Source organism: Triticum dicoccoides, chromosome 5A (assembly GCF_002162155.2).
Source record: "Triticum dicoccoides isolate Atlit2015 ecotype Zavitan chromosome 5A, WEW_v2.0, whole genome shotgun sequence".
In the NCBI taxonomy this organism is placed as follows: domain Eukaryota; kingdom Viridiplantae; phylum Streptophyta; class Magnoliopsida; order Poales; family Poaceae; genus Triticum; species Triticum dicoccoides.
The window spans coordinates 673204477-673221449 of record NC_041388.1 but is presented as its reverse complement, the minus strand read 5'-3'; the positions used below and the strand labels follow the sequence as shown (position 1 = coordinate 673221449).

General features: G+C 45.6%; 3 pseudogenes; 2 read left to right on the top strand and 1 right to left on the bottom strand.

Moving 5' to 3' along the window:
* Positions 1 to 1937: 1937 nt before the first annotated feature.
* LOC119296736 lies at positions 1938 to 2796 on the bottom strand (annotated as a pseudogene).
* Positions 2797 to 6183: 3387 nt separating this feature from the next.
* On the top strand, positions 6184 to 7515 carry LOC119300415 (annotated as a pseudogene).
* A 229-nt stretch (positions 7516 to 7744) lies between these two features.
* On the top strand, positions 7745 to 8214 carry LOC119298391 (annotated as a pseudogene).
* The last annotated feature ends 8759 nt before the right edge of the window (positions 8215 to 16973 follow it).

Sequence of the window (16973 nt, the reverse complement as noted above, 5' to 3'; positions counted from 1 at the left end):
CCTGCTCAAAAAGCTAGAGTTGATGGTTTCGGGAAAGCTAAGCTAAAGCAAGCAGTAAACTAGTGGGTGCAAGCACGTTAATGAAAAAAACGTGATAGAAAATCCTACCGTTAGCAGCGACTGCAACACTTCGTAACAGCTCCTTAGAGATCAATGTCTTATTGGTATTTGCTCGATTGCAGGCAATAACGTTAGTAAATTAGGTGAATGTACGTAAATCGAGGTACACGAGTCTAGCCAGGTATAGGTAGAAAAGGGGTATAGTAGGTCTCATGGAAAGGGAGATAGTGGGACGAATAGTTCATCGTGCAAGTGTTACGAATAGATAGGAGTCTCGACTCCGTCCTTCGAAAAGAAGATGGTTCGCGCTAAGGGTGACTAATGGCAGAGAATTCTGTACGCCAAGAAGAAAAGAAAGTTTGTAGGGATGAGAATGAACTTTCAAACCCTTTTCTTGCCCCTATCCTTTTTGCTTTTGATAACTTCTATCGCTTCCTAATCATATGAGTCTAGTGCAACATACTACTACTAATATGGAGTCATATTCTTCTTAAGCCTCCTTTCCCAGATCCAAGTTCCGAATCCCAGGGAGAGATCAAGACAATGCAGCAGGGTTGGCAAGCATACCTGTATCACTGAGCAAATCCAAAGCATACTTTCCCTCTAAAGAGTGAAGAAAAAGACTTGGTACAACTAGAATACCGAGTGGATGTGTCAGAAAAGGAAATTCGAATCCGGAACTTGCTTACTTCGGCTTGATCAGATACTGGAATCCAATCGGGGAACTTGGTTATTGACCCACTAATCTATCCCTCTTTCGAGTCCAAGTCTCAAGAGGGCGCTTAGGCCGGGCCCTTCTCCAGAGTTCTGATACCGATATCACTATTTCAATTAGTTGATTGATTTCCCTTAGAATTTCATTCCTCCTCAAGTCCCAGTTTCGGTCAAGTAGTGGCAAGTATCATTTGTATCTGGCAGATAAGCTTTCACATGCATGAATTGAACTACCGAGATCTTTTCTTACTTGGCAACTAGAGCCTCCCCTTCGGGATTCGAGATTGAAGAAGAGGAAAACTGCTTCTAAAGGGAACTCGAAGTCCTAGACCTAGAATGCGGGTACCGTTCCGGATTCCCCAGGATAACCAGATCAATCAACTGCTGAATCCTTCCTGAAATCTCTGTCTATCTATGAGAATTTTTGTTTTTCGCCACGTGCAGATCTACTTTGTCATGCAATCGGATCTCACCTCTTTCTCTCCTCATTCCACCTGTGAAATAGAATTCATTAAAGAAGAATGCCAGTATCGAAGTAAAGTAAACCATTCGAATAGCTAACCATTCACTGCCTTCGCCCGGTAAGAAAGTGGAAACTGCCTGGCATGCTTCTTGCTTTCTTTCCATCCCTAGCACACAACTTAGTAGATAGTAGGCACACAACTCCGCTAAGAGCTCATCGAACTTGAGTTGTAGAGTAAGACCACAGCTCGATATGGTTCATTTCAGTACTCATTCACTCGGTATGGTTCACCACATGCCTGTGATCTCTCTCAAGCTAGGTTTGGTATCGGTATCGGAGAAGTCCGTCATTGAAGTGGTAAGTGGGCATAAGGCCTATGTATTTTTTATCAGTGGGATTTATTACCTTGAATTCGATTGATGCAGTTCTAGCTCGTTTTAAAGAGCTTATAGAGCTAGTTTTGCTTGACCCCTCTTGACGTTGCTGGTCATCCCAACTCGTATTAGCTATTGAAAGCCGTACTTACTTGACATTCCCGCATGCCATAAGTCATCCCTACAGCAAGCACCACAGGCACAGTAACCGGAAGATGGTCTTTTCTCACTCTCCCTGAAGTCAAGACATAGGGAGTATTATGACCTGTTTCACTGACATCAGCATTTTTCTCTCGTCCTTCGCCCGCTATCCATCCTAACTGCTCTTACCGCTTCTTCTTCTTATTCACTGGCTTCTTCTTATCTGCTTTCTTCTTCTTTGTCTAATGAGATTCTCTCTTCTTATAATCTTTGATCTTCTTATCATCATCAGATTTATGATCTTTTAGATTGCATTTTTTGTTAGATTATTCATTTTGCCTAATATGTCGGTTATGACTTTATGGGCAGTAGGATGGATACTACAATAGAATCCTCTCCTATATGAGGAGGTTTAGTTCCTATCCACGTTCCATCCTCATCATATACTAATTCTCGCTTAGTACTATTTCCTATCCCAACTATGTACGTATTTATTTTTTTCTCTACACATAAATTTTAAAAATCACGATGAAAGTCAGCTGAACATGAAAATTGTTGTTTTAATGTTGGGTCTGCTAGCTGGTTTATGTAAGAATCTTTAGTTATTACCTTTCTAACCGGTCCTTTATGCTTCATGATTATTTCTTCCTTATCTTCATGTAATGCATGTATGCAGTATGACTTGGGAGCCAAAAAGATTCCCTCTTTTACATAGTGCTCCTTCTTAAACTTTCGTATTTCGCTAGGTGATACCATTTCTTCTGGAAGTTCATTCTGAACAACAATAGAGTCCGTGTCCGTATAATAGCAATCATCCCTTTTAATAAAAGGGTATAACACTATCCTGGCATAGGCAGCTGAGACCTGAACTGCTGTATTAGCTGGCTGCTTTGTTGTCTCCTCCATTTCCTTAAACAAATCATCACTCACTTTGTTTTTATAGGTTACTAGGTACAGATCATCATCTAGATGAGTTGAATCAATAAATCCATCCTGAGAAAGGGTCATTTCCCTTCGTCTTCCTTTGGGAAACGAAGAGTGCATTCTCCATCCAGTATTTGTTTGATGGTTCTCTATGCTTTCTTTCGGCTGGAAAGCTAAGATATTCTCAGTGCTCTTACTTCAAGGATAAAACAAACTATCTATTAAAAAAATCCTTATCACTACAAGCTCCAATACCATGGGGTAGCGACAGAAATGTGAATTAGTACCCGTATCTGCTGATACCTGAATTGCTTCCACTTTAGAATCATCTAGGCGAGAGCCCTGTTGTCCTACTGAAATGGATTCTAATAAATCCACAAGCACACGGATAATGAAGGGAAGCAGATAGAACCTATTCAATCAAAAAACATATTCTAATGCCTGTATTTAGATAAGAAAAGCGAGGTTTCAATGGCTTGGAAGGGAATCTATCATCTGTCGGTCTAACGGGGGTTATAAGATGGATAATCTCACCAATGCTCTCTGACACAGCATACCTGCTATCCAAAGACCCCACCTATAATGTCAAGATAGCTCTGTCAACCAACGTTGTTTTATAGATCCAACCTTACCAGATGGTGTTTCTCTTATCTTCTCCTAAATGGGTTACTTAACCCTAGCTATACAGGTGGGGCAGAAGAGACGGTACCAAGAGCTGGAGAAGCTCCTGGCCCTGTACCTGTGCTGATTGAGTTCGAGAGCACCGGTATTTATTGCATTAGGACAGGTCTTGCATTGCTAGAGCTTTTAGGAAGACGAGTAGCTCTCGAGTACGTTTCTGTTTCAGCCACTCCAAATGAGCGCGTTTCACCATGCTCCACCAACTGTTCCAAACTGGCATCCTTTCCTAAACTCAATGAACTAATTGAGAATTCTTCCCTGCCTGGGTGTGCCCTTAATGAATTGATCCGTTGGCGGCTATAGCGAGATCTGGGTCAGAGTCTATCTCCCCATCCTTCCGGCGAGGTAGCAATGAGCTATCAAACGCCAATAGAGGATAGATCCTGTTGTCCATTTGTTTCAGCACCACAATCTTTGTTCGTTCCTACAACATCTAAATCAGCACTGGGAGCGGTTCCAGATGCACTTTCAGGTGAAGTCACATTAGACGTTTTCGAGGATGTTCTTGCACATTGCTGGGGTATCGAAACTTGTGAAACTGGGGCTACTGCCATTACAATCTGATCGAAGGGATGGCATTAGGTAGACAACAACCTCTCTTGAGTGCCGCCTTGATGGCTTTGTGAATGAAATTTGAGTAGATGTTGTTTCATCCCCCGTATGTCTAGAATCTTGTTAGGATTCGTCTATTCCAGGTCAGGAAAGAGCTTCTGTAAACTATCATGATAAGCATAGCCTTCGCCCTGCAGAGTGCTATATCAATGGTTCACCAGGCTCAATTCATTAATGGCTTAGGGCCGGTCTTCAGTAAGTCAATCACCATCGGGTGGAGGGGAAAGCCCTACGTCAAGATCAATGGATTCACCTACCCCAGTCTCAGAACTTTCTAGACTTTCTTACCTGTGTTCTTCTCAACTAAGAGAAGGGCGTGCATCTACAGCAGTGGTATTATCTTCCTTTTTCTTTTTGCATCATTGAATCCTGGTGTGTTGGTTAGTACCGAAGCCTCTTGGCTAGTACAGAGTTGTGGTTTGATATAGCTACTAGAGAACCTGGAGGCACTCTCTGAAAATAAGTATTCTTCATATGACATGTGAATAGACAACTCCTGGTATGCTCATTTCATTCCTCTTGGACCTAGATCTTCACTTTCAAAAGTGCAGAATTGATGTATCAAAGGCATTTCAAAGGAACAGAGGGTCCATCTTTGAAGTGAGAGACAATTGGTTTCAACTGTGTCGTAGGGGTTGTATTCTTAGATCTGCCAGGTGGGAGGAACCACCGTCCTGGGTATTGAGCATGTGAATCATGTTATTTTGTAGGAATAGAGATTCTCAGCCATCGTATCTTGTTCACCCTTGGCCATGTCTCCTTCCGAGAATGAGTTGGTTTGGGGAGATCATTAGGTTACTGAGATCGAAGTAGTGAGGCTGCTTGAGTGCCATCGAAACCCATTTGAAATTGCAATGACATATTGAAGTAGTAGTTCGTTCAGCACCCGATTAGGTATCTGGAAATAGTTCCTTAGCTCTTTTCTAGTTCGTTAATGACCTCAGTGGTTGAAATGGAATTGGATCCCGGCTTGTTAGTTAATAGAATCTAAATGAGATTGAATGGAAATGTTGGTAAACCGAGGGGTGCATCATACTTTTCAATAGATGTTGGGGTTCCTAAACCATAAGGATACTCTTTTCATAGAACAAGGCCTGACAATCGACCTCCTAGGCTATAATCCAAGGGATAGCTTAACATGCATCTCCTAGATGGAAGTGTGCGACAATAACTTTGAGCTCCTGTAGTCTTTGATCCTTGATCTGAAGAGGTAGGCAGCTATGATAAATAAGCCAAGGGATGAAGTGATTGTGGTTGGCGTGCCACATGGAAACTAGATAGGTGGAAGCTATTTTAGATGACCTTGCGGGTCATCCTAACATTGAAATGAAGCTATTCAAGCAGACAGTGAATAAAGCTATGAATGGGGGTAGCTTTATGAGGCATAATGTCAGTGTGCACTTTTCTTTTCTCAAACTGTGGTTGATCCTCTCTAAATCAGAGGTCAACATTTCTTTGCAATGAACGTTTATTAGGTCTGGAAAACCTTGTTAGGTGCACTCGTAGGTGAGCTCAAAGCGAGGATTCATGTGTTCTTTCTTCTCAAGAAGACGGAATGATTGCTCGGTATGATATAGATTCTTAACCAGGGGTTTGGTAGCTTATGCCCCCTAGTTTGCAACATAGAGCATAAATGGTTGAAATGGCTCCCGTTGTGTGTGGGAATTCTTTCAAATGTGCATGGCCTGGCGACTGACAGGATGCCCCTGCGAGTGCTATTCCATGTGCTGGAAAACCTCTTTGGCACATCTTTCGTGATCTAGTTAACAACACTTTAGTGACTCATGTCTTCCATGGCTTAAACCTGCTTATTATACTAGAAACAATGGAATACCTCAAGTTGGATATAGGTGAGGTGGGAATTAAGAATGCCTTGTCTGGAACATCTCTTCAAAGCAAGAATTAGCGTATAGAAAGGAAGCAGCATTTCCTTTCAGCTGCTTTTAAAAAGTCCCCGGGGATATAGCCCACTTCTCATTTCTCAACACCAGCTTATCTTCTCTTTTCTTAAGTATAAGAGGGATAGGTACTTATTCCTGGCCGGCGGTATCATTGCTGCTCCCCGCCTAATGCGGATCATTGTGCAATGCTTATGTGAAATCTCAATCCAAAATGGATTCGTTTCGTTGGTAGAACCCACGCCGACGTCAAGATCAGTCTGCTTTCCTTTCAAAAGTGAGCGAGCAGAGCTGAAAAAGATGGAGTTACCTGGAGATGAGATTTGTTTCTACGGATATGAAGGATAGAAATATGCTATTTGCTGCTATTCCATCTATTTGTGCATCAAGTCCGAAGAAGATCTCAATCTATAATGAAGAAATGATAGTAGCTCATTGTTTTATAGGCTTTCTCATATTCAGTCGGAAGAGTTTAGGTAAGACTTTCAAAGAAACTCTCGATGGGAGAATCGAGTCTATTCAGGAAGCATTGCAGCAATTCTTCAATCCTAACAAAGTAATTCCGAAGGAATCCAATGAACAACAACGATTACTTAGGATCAGCTTGCGAATTTGCAGCACCATAGTAGAATCATTACCAACGGCACACTGTGCGCCTAAGTGCGAAAAGACAGTGCAAGCTTTGTTATGCCGAAACCTAAATGTAAAGTCAGCAACACTTCTAAATGCCACTTCTTCCCGCCGCATCCGTCTTTAGGACGATATAGTCACAGGTTTTCACTTTTCAGTGAGTGAAAGATTTGTATCCGGGTCTACGTTCAAAGCTTCTACCATAGAACTAATTCGAGAAGGCTTTATAGTCCTAAGAAAGGTGAGGGTGTCCGAATGAGAAAGACCAATCCAAAACATCTTCGTTTCGTTGGAAAAACCAACGCCGGCGTCAAGATCAGTCTCCTTTCCTTTCTCTTTTCGGGAGCAGAGCTGAAAAAGATGGGAAATTCCAATGATTCTTCATTCATTATTTCCAAGTGTCATTCTTTTGTTCATTGCTATACCATCATTTGGTCTTGCGTTGCCAATACTAATAATGGCATTAGTTGTCTTATTCGGAGTTCAAGGAATAGCCTTTCATCTTGGGAATGAGAATGTCACGGATCTCAATGTTCTCGTCATGACCAATGCTCCTAACGAGGGTGACTTTCCCATAGACCAACCTCCCATTAGCGGACTACCAGACCTCCAGCAGGAAATGGCGCACGCCACCCATCCCGAAGACATTATTTCGGAGTTGACTTCCAAGGTTGAAAGAATATTTAACGAAGTAGGCACTCCTCTTCCTTTAGAGGAGGGTGAGTCTGCGCGACCGTTCACTGAAAATCTTATATTCTAGAATAGTGAGGGAGGAGATACTCTTCAACAAATCTTCTCTGATTATACGGAAGCCAGGGACGCAAGCGAATTCGTTGCAACAGCCACCAATCTAGCGAAGCAGTTTCGCCACGCCGAGCTCGGTGAACCAGATTCTCCCGACCCCGATGCGCCTGCGGAAGAGCAGGAGGCTCATTCCACGGGATCCCCTGAAAGCACAAAAGCAAATGATGGGGCGAACGAGGCAGGCCCGTCTTCTTCGAGGAAGCGTAAAAGGTAGGATGATGATTCAGGGTCCGAGATGACGATTCGGGGGGACCCGGGGAATCTCCAGATCCAGTGGAAATCGTTTACGAAGGGGATGCACAAGGGTACAACTGGGAGGGGAATTAGGTTGGCCGCCAACTTCGCCTGCCTTTCCATCTGAGTTCTTCCCTCTTGATGCTTTCGAACGACTCCTAAATTTCACAAAATCCTTTTTTTCTTTCTTATTTGAAATCCAAATCAAAATGCCTCAACTTGATAAATTAACTTATTTCTCACAATTCTTCTGGTTATGTCTTCTCCTCTTTACTTTTTATATTCTCTTATTTAATAATAATAATGGAATACTTGGAATTAGTAGAATTCTCAAACTACGGAACCAACTGCTTTCGCACCGGGGGGCGAGATCCGGAGCAAGGACCCTAAGAATCTGGAAGATATCTCGAGAAAAGGTTTTAGCACCGGTCTCTCATATATGTACTCCAGTTTATCCGAAGTATCCCAATGGTGTACGACCGTCGACTATTTGGGAAAAAGGAGGAAAATCACTCTGATCTCTGATTTCGGAGAAATAAGTGGCTCACGAGGAATGGAGAAACAGATTCTCTATTTGATCTCGAAGTCCTCATATAACACTTCTTCCAGTCGGATCACTTGTTGTAAAAACATAATGCTCACACATGTTCCACACGGGCAAGGAAGCATAATATCATGAAAGCCGTCTGATAATCTTTCTATAGGTTCCCCAAAGAGAATGGTCTCATCACAAAAACACTTTCTATATGTTCTGTTATTTTGAGATTCGAAGAAGCAAGCAAGTTTTTCATATATTTGTTTTTGTGTAGTGATCTCTGTTCATGGAGATCACGAGGCCACTGATACCCGAAGTGGTTAGGTGGGATAGAAGAGAGGGAAAGCGGGCTTCTATCACATAGTTTCTCTTTCAGGGTACATAGGACGACCCTCTCGTCATTACCTTTTGTACTTACCCGTAGCTAGCTGTGCCTGAAGTCATGGATGATGCTATTCCCACTGAGAGATGTGCCGCAAAATGGAAGTTGTGTTAGTCCTCGGCTAAAATCATCTTCCTTTATTAAAGACCATATATATCCATATGTAGATAGAAGAGGGGATATAGTCGTTCAAAGCTAAGGTGAATCTGTTCCAGCTAATTCCTCAGATTCCACTTTCCTGTCTGTCCATGTAAAAAGGAGTCCAGCCCACAAGGAGAGGGAATCCACAATAATATATGTTTTAGATGATTTCTACTATGTTTCAAGTGATCAAAGAATAGTATCTTTAGACAAAACTGAAATAGTAGATGCAGATTCGAATGTTAAGGTTATTAAAGCTTAAAATAAAAGGCAGTCATAGGTTAGGTGACTAAGAAAAGAATGTGGAAAGGGTCACTGATAGGATTGGTATATTAGTTTCAGCTATAACATAGGTTTCTCAGCATGTTTCTATCTGGTTGGTATCCGCTGGTACCATTCATTGTGAGTGCTTTTAGGGGTTGCTCAACTCTCGGCTATTTTCACCATCTAAATGATTGCATCTTCCCGTTCTCACAATTTCTCAGAGGTTATTGTATTGATACTATGGAATTTATAGTGAAAAAACAATAGGGTTCAATTTGATTCATTTTGGAAACTCTAGCGGGGCCATCCCAAATTCCTCTCAGCTGTCATAATTGAATAAAAGGGATCGTATAGCTTTCCAATCCAGCAACATACATCTATCACCTAGGCATAACTGCCAACATCATATGTAGAAAGAATCTGTTTAGAACGGTTTAGAGTCGGAACCAAGGCAATATATCCAGGATTCCGTGTCCCTCCAACTCCATCCATTGGGCGGCGTCTTTTCATCCGGAGAAGCTGTCGAAGCGATAGCCATGTCTGATCCCCGTATCTGTGAAAGAGCAGGGTCTTCCTAGTGGAGTCTAGAAAAAGAGCCGGGTATTCTGAGTGGAGTCTGGAATGAGACCTACTGCCTCTGGCTTGACCATTAGCTGCTCTATCTGTTATTGGCATGGCATTCCTGAACCCATAGAAAAAGAAGGATTAGGAGACGTCCATTGAAATAGACTAGGAGGCCTCTCACTAGCGCTATATAAGCTGCCGGATTCACTTTCACTTAAAGCCATTCCAACAATCTATTCGTCGTAAGCCCTTCTAGCAGGAGCAGGGGCTGGAGCAGGAGACAGATCAAGCAGGAATGGTGAGTCACTCACAAAAGGTATTCACACTGAGCCTGACCAACCAACCTATGCACAATCTGATACCCCTCCTCTCGAAACGGAAGAACCAAGGGAAGCTTAGACCAAGCCATTGATCTATTCGAATTGGAGAGCCTGGAATGGTGTTACCAATAGCCCAGCCCCATCTTCATCCGCATCTTCATCTTAGGAATGCCTTTACCCATCCACCTAGGAACATAGAAAGCTACCATTTCTTGTTGCATCATTCTGGAATCCGTGGGTCAAGCTCACTTTCCGGGAATGCTATCGCTATCCTTTGAAACTAGTTCTCTCATTCTTCTGTTTCATACAGCCTAAGATTGGAAATCAAAATCCCCAAACAAACAGACGAGCTTCCCAGACCCCGATATGGAGATGGCGACTCAAGTCTTGCATGCCGGAAGGAGTGATTCTAGTCTAGGAGATCTATCAAACCCAAGTCTTTCTTTTATGAGCCTCGATCAATAATCAATGTTGCACGCACCCATACCAAAACAAGAAACGGTACACTTTCCCTATCCCCATTCCCGTACCCTTTCCATCTACTGGCCAAGGTTTCCATTCTTTCTACTAGCCATGGCCAAGGAAAGGAATAGCCAACACCCATAAATTCTATGCAAACACTTCTCATCACCTTTTCCGCACCCAACCTGGTCTCGTGAGTCCAGGCCTAAGGATGGATACCTCTGCCTCGAGCTGACTTGACTATTTTCAATTCTATTGGATTCCATTCTCATCTCTGTGAGGAAGGATCCATAAAGCCAGCTAGGCCTCTTCTTATCGAAGGATCTATTACAGCCTATTCAAGCGAGAAACCTTTTGAGTAATGACTAGGTTATAGATCTGTATGGGATCCGCTAGGCACAGCCCGCGGTAGATCCCTTAGCGCAAAAGTAGGCAACCCTATGGCACCAAGTGGGTCAATCAAGTGATCAAGTATGATTCATCTCTAAGCGAGCGTAGAATATACAAAGCTTTCCATCTTCACCAACGGCAGATTTCTATCTTGCCATTTCAATTTGGCTCTATGAGAAGCTTGTATCCCTCGCTGTGACTACTATTCTTGTGTACAAACCTATGGTGGATAAACCTCTATGGTGCATGCATATCTGTTTCGCCTAACTTGTCTTAGTCATTCCCACATTGAATCGGATAAAATAGGACCAAAAGACGGAGGTTTCTGAACTTTTTTATGCTGTATGCCTAAGTTTCCAAACCCTCTTGAAGGTTACTTTACCAGAGAAGTAGGTCCTATTGACCAAGAAGTGGAAAAAGCATAGTCGGTACTTCTTAATGCGATATGTAAGCTGGTTATCCTGACTAACAATCATGCCTTGCTTGGATTTAGGGATTAGGAATTCTTATTGGGAAAGAGATTGGATTGGCATTCAAGTAGGAGTAGATCCTATTGGTCCAAAGTAGGCATTCTTGTATCAATTAAAGTAGCTATCTTCATGAAATAAGCGCTAAGATTCTAGTTCAAAGATAGGAGCATTAAGCTCTAAATCCAGTCAGTCCAGCTGGAAGTTTCACTAACTACTTAGGGAACTAGGGACCAGACCAGAGTTATGATTGGTGTATTCCATTCCTACCGTAATTGAGACTTGCCCTCGCTCGCGGGTGATTCCTTATAGCTTCCCCGTAGGACGGGGACCCTTCGGAAGAAGGTATATGCCCGTAGTATCTAGAAAATATTCATGGTTGCAAGAGCGAGGTTAGTCATCCTCACCATCACCATCAAATACCGGTACGGATTGGCTAGCTTACTATGATTGGCTGGCTTACTATGGGGAAGGGGGGAAAACAACGTTAGTCCGGGTTAGTTCCATTCAAATCATGCAAATTAGAGTCCAAAACAAGGGCAAAAGATTTTGGAAAGGTATATACAATGGAGACGTATCACAGCGTGGGACAAAAGTACTTTCTCCCGCGAACCAGAGACAACCTTGGGGGGCTTTACGGGAGTTCAGACCGCTCCACACCCGCTCGTGACCATCCTGGCCCATCAACCCTCCCACCTGTCCTGCGCGTGTTTCTCGCCGAAACGGTCACCGCCACCCCAAAGCGTCATTGCTCACATTTATGCCCGGCTAAAGTGGACGCAGCCGCTCACTTGCGCCGGCATTGAAGCGACGCGTCGTGTGATAGCCTGGCTTATTAGGGATGATAGACTACCCATATCAATAAGGAATTCCTTCTTTTCCAGGAGCCCATTCAGACAGAACTCCAAATTTAAGCGTGCTCAGCTTGAAGTAGTGTCAGGATGGGTGACCGACCGGGAAGTTGCTCCCTGGTGCGCACGAGTGAGGACAAAGTGCGCAGAAAAGACTAGTATTGATCTGTGGGGCCAGTCTAGATCCCGCCAGGAGTAACGACCACCGGCGAGTGTGTCCGGGGTGTTATAAGTTGGTATTAGAGCCGACCCTCGCAGTTACACGGATGTTTGCGGACAGGTGCGCGATCATGTTGTGCATGACGTTTGTGACTCGTCGTGGCACACGACATGGCACATGTGCCGGACTGGAAGCACAGACGTATGTGCCAAGAGGGAACGTTCCTATGGCCCGACGAGGACGTCGGTTCCTCTGAGTGGGGGTGTATGTGATAGCCTGGCTTATTAGGGATGATAGACTACCCATATCAATAAGGAATTCCTTATTTTCCGGGAGCCCATTCGGATAGAATTCTAAAGTTAAGCATGCTCAGCTTGGAGTAGTGTCAGGATGGGTTACCGACCGGGAAGTTGCTCCCGGGTGCGCATGAGTGAGTTAAGCGTGCTCAGCTTGGAGTAGTGTCAGGATGGGTTACCAACCGGGAAGTTACTCCCGGGTGCGCACGAGTGAGGACAAAGTGCGTAGAAAAGACTAGTATTGATCTGTGGGGCCAGTCTAGATCTTGCCAGGAGTAATGACCACCGGCGGGTGTGTTCGGGGCGTTACACGTCGACCGAGATAGTGCCGCTTCCTGGTACAGGTGACTACTGCATTTCAAGCGACGCGATGGCCGCCCGTCCGTCTGCCATCCACATTGATGGCACGCGGTTCCCAAGGCATCTCCTTCGGCACCACACGTCCGTCCCTCTTCCGCCTAGCATTGCTATATAAACCGCTGCCCTGGCCATAGCTGAAGGAAATATGCCCTAGAGGTAATAATAAAGTTGTTATTTTATCCTCTCTCCATCCGGGAAAAGTTGTCACCGTGGATTTTTTGCAAAACCCCCCCTTTTCTTTAGTCCGACACAACCCGCACTCCTCCGCCGCTCACCTGCTCTGCTCAGCTCAACTCAAGTCACTCGCTTGTCCTCCGCCGCAGCTCCCCTGCTCCATTGCCCGTCCCCTCCTCCGCCGCCCCCCTGCTCCGCTGCTCCCCTCCTCCTCCGCTCCCCTCCTCCTCCGCCTCCCTGCTCACCGTCCATTTCCCTGTGCAACTCCCGCCTCCCATACCTAAAAATCATGTCTTCCCCCAATTAGCGGCAACGAGGATGAAGCGACGCTCGATCTGGAGGGCACGGGGACGAGGGCGGTGACAAGCGTAGTTCTTGATGATGCAGAGCGCGGTGGGTGCTTCAGTGGGCTTCTACAGTGAACTCCATCCTCTCCCTCCCCACCACCAGCACCATCTCTGGTCGCTCCTGAGGGAGTCCTGGATTAGGGGGTCTCCAGACAGCCGGACTATATCCTTTGGCCGGACTGTTGGACTATGAAGATACAAGATTGAAGACTTCGTCCCGTGTCCGGATGGGACTCTACTTGGCGTGGAAGGCAAGCTAGGAAATACGGATATGGATATCTCCTCCTTTGTAACCGACCTTGTGTAACCCTAGCCCCCTCCGGTGTCTATATAAACCAGAGGGTTTTAGTCCGCAGGACAATATACAATCATACCATAGGATAGCTTCTAGGGTTTAGCCTCTCTGATCTCGTGGTAGACCAACTCTTGTAATACTCATATCATCAAGAACAATCAAGCAGGACATAGGATTTTACCTCCATCAAGAGGGCCCGAACCTGGGTAAACATCGTGTCCCCTGCCTCCTGTTACCATCCGCCTTAGACGCATAGTTCGGGACCCCCTACCCGAGATCCGCCGGTTTTGACACCGACATTGGTGCTTTCATTGAGAGTTCCACTGTGTCGTCACCATAAGGCTTGATGGCTCCTTCAATCATCGCTAGCGATGCGGTCCTGGGTGAGGCTTTCCTCCCTAGACATATCTTCATATTCGACAGCTTTGCACTGCGGGCCAATTCGCTTGGCCATCTGGAGCAGATTGAGAGCTACGCCCCTGGCCATCAGGTCAGATTTGGAAACTTGAACTACACGTCCGACATCCGCGGAGACTTGATCTTCGACGGATTCAGGCCCATGTCGGACGCGTCGTACAGTCTTGACGAGCATGATGTAACTCTGCCGTCGGACAGTGTTCGGGAGATCGCATCCGCAGCTACTCCGCCCATCAATCCGGAGCAAGTCGCGCCATCTGAGAGCGGAGGGATGGACCCCGCCATGGAGGCCGCACTCTCAGTGGCGACAGAGCCGGATACTGACTTCACCCCTTACAAGAGCCGTGTCGCCAAATCACTGGATTCATCTCCGGCCATGGACTCTGAGCCGCTCATATCCGTGCCCGTCGAGTCCGACTGGGCGCCGATCATGGAGTTCACCTCCGCGGACATCTTTCAGCACTCACCCTTCGGGGATGTGCTAAATTCATTAAGGTCTATCTCCCTGTCAGGAGAACCTTGGCCAAACTATGTCCGGCTAGAATGGGATGCAGACGACGAAGAAATTCTCTGCTCGACCACCACCCACTTAGTAGCCACTGTCGATGACTTAACTGGCATGCTCGACTTCGGCTCCGAAGACTTCGACGGTATGGACGACGAGGTCGGAGACGAACAGGATCCACCGCCCTCGGGGCACTGGACCGCCACCTCATCATATGATATATACATGGTGGACACCCCCAAAGAAGCCAATGGCGACGAGAAAGCGGAGGATGACCCCTCCAAGAAGCAACCCAAGCGCCAACGTCAGCGGTGCCGCTCTAAGTCCCGCCACAGCAAGAGCAGTGATACCGGCATAGGAGATAATAACACTTCGGATAGCACCGAAGACAACAACAATCCCCTCCAGCACGGTACAGAGCTAGAGGACGAACAAGCTAGCCCCCCAGAGCAGGCAGCAGATGGAGAACCGGAGGAGGACAATTGCATGCCTCTCTCCGAAGACGAGGCGAGCCTCGGAGATGACGAGTTTATCGTGCCCGAGGACCCCGTCGAGCAAGAGCGCTTCAAGCGCCAGCTTATGTCCACGGCAAGTAGCCTAAAGAAGAAACATCAACAACTTCAAGCTGATCAAGACTTGCTAGCAGACAGATGGACCGAAGTCCTTGCGGCCAAGGAGCATGAACTCGAGCGCCCGTCCAAGAGTTACCCAAAACGCAGGTTGCTACCTCACCTCAAGGAGGAAGCATTGAAACCTCATTCACCAGTGTATGATGCAGCTGACCGGCCACTACGCGGACGAGCCAGAGAGGCGTTTCAGCCTAAAGTTCAGACCGCACCCCGTCGCCACTCAGTCAAAAATACTAAGGTCTGGGGCAACACAGAGGACCTGCGAGACATCTTGGACAGTAAGGCAAAAATCGCAAGGTCAATATACGGGACACGAGCACGTGCGCCCACACGAGATGATGATCATCGCATCGGATACACCAAGAGTAAATCCGGCCAGGCCAAATACAGTAGACAAGACTCATACGAACTACGTCGGGATATAGCCCGGCACAGAGGCGCCACACACCCCTATGCTTCACTGATGAAGTTATGAATCATGAATTCCCGGAGGGTTTCAAACCCGTAAATATCGAATCATACGACGGCACAACAGATCCTGTTGTATGGATTGAGGATTTCCTCCTTCACATCCACATGGCTCACGGTGACGATCTACATGCCATCAAGTACCTCCCACTAAAACTCAAAGGACCAGCTCGACATTGGCTGAATAGCTTGCCACCAGATTCCGTTGGCAGTTGGGAGGATTTGGAAGATGCATTTCTTGACAACTTCCAGGGCACTTATGTGCGACCACCGAATGCTGATGACTTCAGCCACATAATCCAGCAGCCAGGGGAATCGGCCAGACAATTCTAGACACGGTTCCTGACTAAGAAAAATCAAATTGTAGACTGTCCGGATGCAGAAGCCCTAGCGGCATTCAAGCATAACATCCGCGACGAGTGGCTCGCCCGCCACCTCGGCCAGGAGAAGCCGAAATCTATGGCAGCCCTCACAACACTCATGACCCGCTTTTGTGCGGGCGAGGACAGCTGGCTGGCTCGTAGCAACAACACATCAAGGAATTCGGATACCTCGGATACCAAAGCCGTTAACGGTAGGCAAAGTCGTAATAGACCAAAGCGCCGCAATAATGGCGATAACACCGAAGATACGACAGTCAATGCCGGATTCAGAGGCTCTAAATCCGGTCAGTGGAAAAAGCCATTTAAAAGAAATACTCCGGCTCCGTCCAGTCTGGATCGCATACTGGACCGCTCATGTCAAATCCATGGCACCCTGCTACCTCTTGAGCACTGCGTTGGTTTTCCCCGAAGAGGACGGGATGATGCAGCAAAGTAGCGTAAGTATTTCCCTCAGTTTTTGAGAACCAAGGTATCAATCCAGTAAGAGTCTAAGCGCGAGTCCCTCGTACTTGCACAAAACAAATAAATCCTCGCAACCAACGCAAATAGGGGTTGTCAATCCCTATAAGGCCACTTACGAGAGTGAGATCTGATAGATATGATAAGAAAATATTTTTGGTATTTTTATGATAAAAGATGCAAAGTAAAATAAAGGCAAAGTAAATAGAAAAGGAAATAACTAAGTAGTAGGACATTAATATGATGAAGATAGACCCGGGGGGCATAGGTTTCACTAGTGGATTCTCTCAAAAGCATAAGTATTCTACGGCGGGTGAACAAATTACTGTTGAGCAATTGACAGAATTGAGCATAGTTATGAGAATATCTAGGTATGATCATGTATATATGCATCACGTCCGAGACAAGTAGACCGACTCCTGCCCGCATCTACTACTATTACTCCACTCATCGACCGCTATCCAACATGCATCTAGAGTATTAAGTTAAAAACAGAGTAATGCCTTAAGCAAGATGACATGATGTAGAGGGATAGACTCATGCAATATGAAGAAAACCCCATCTTGTTA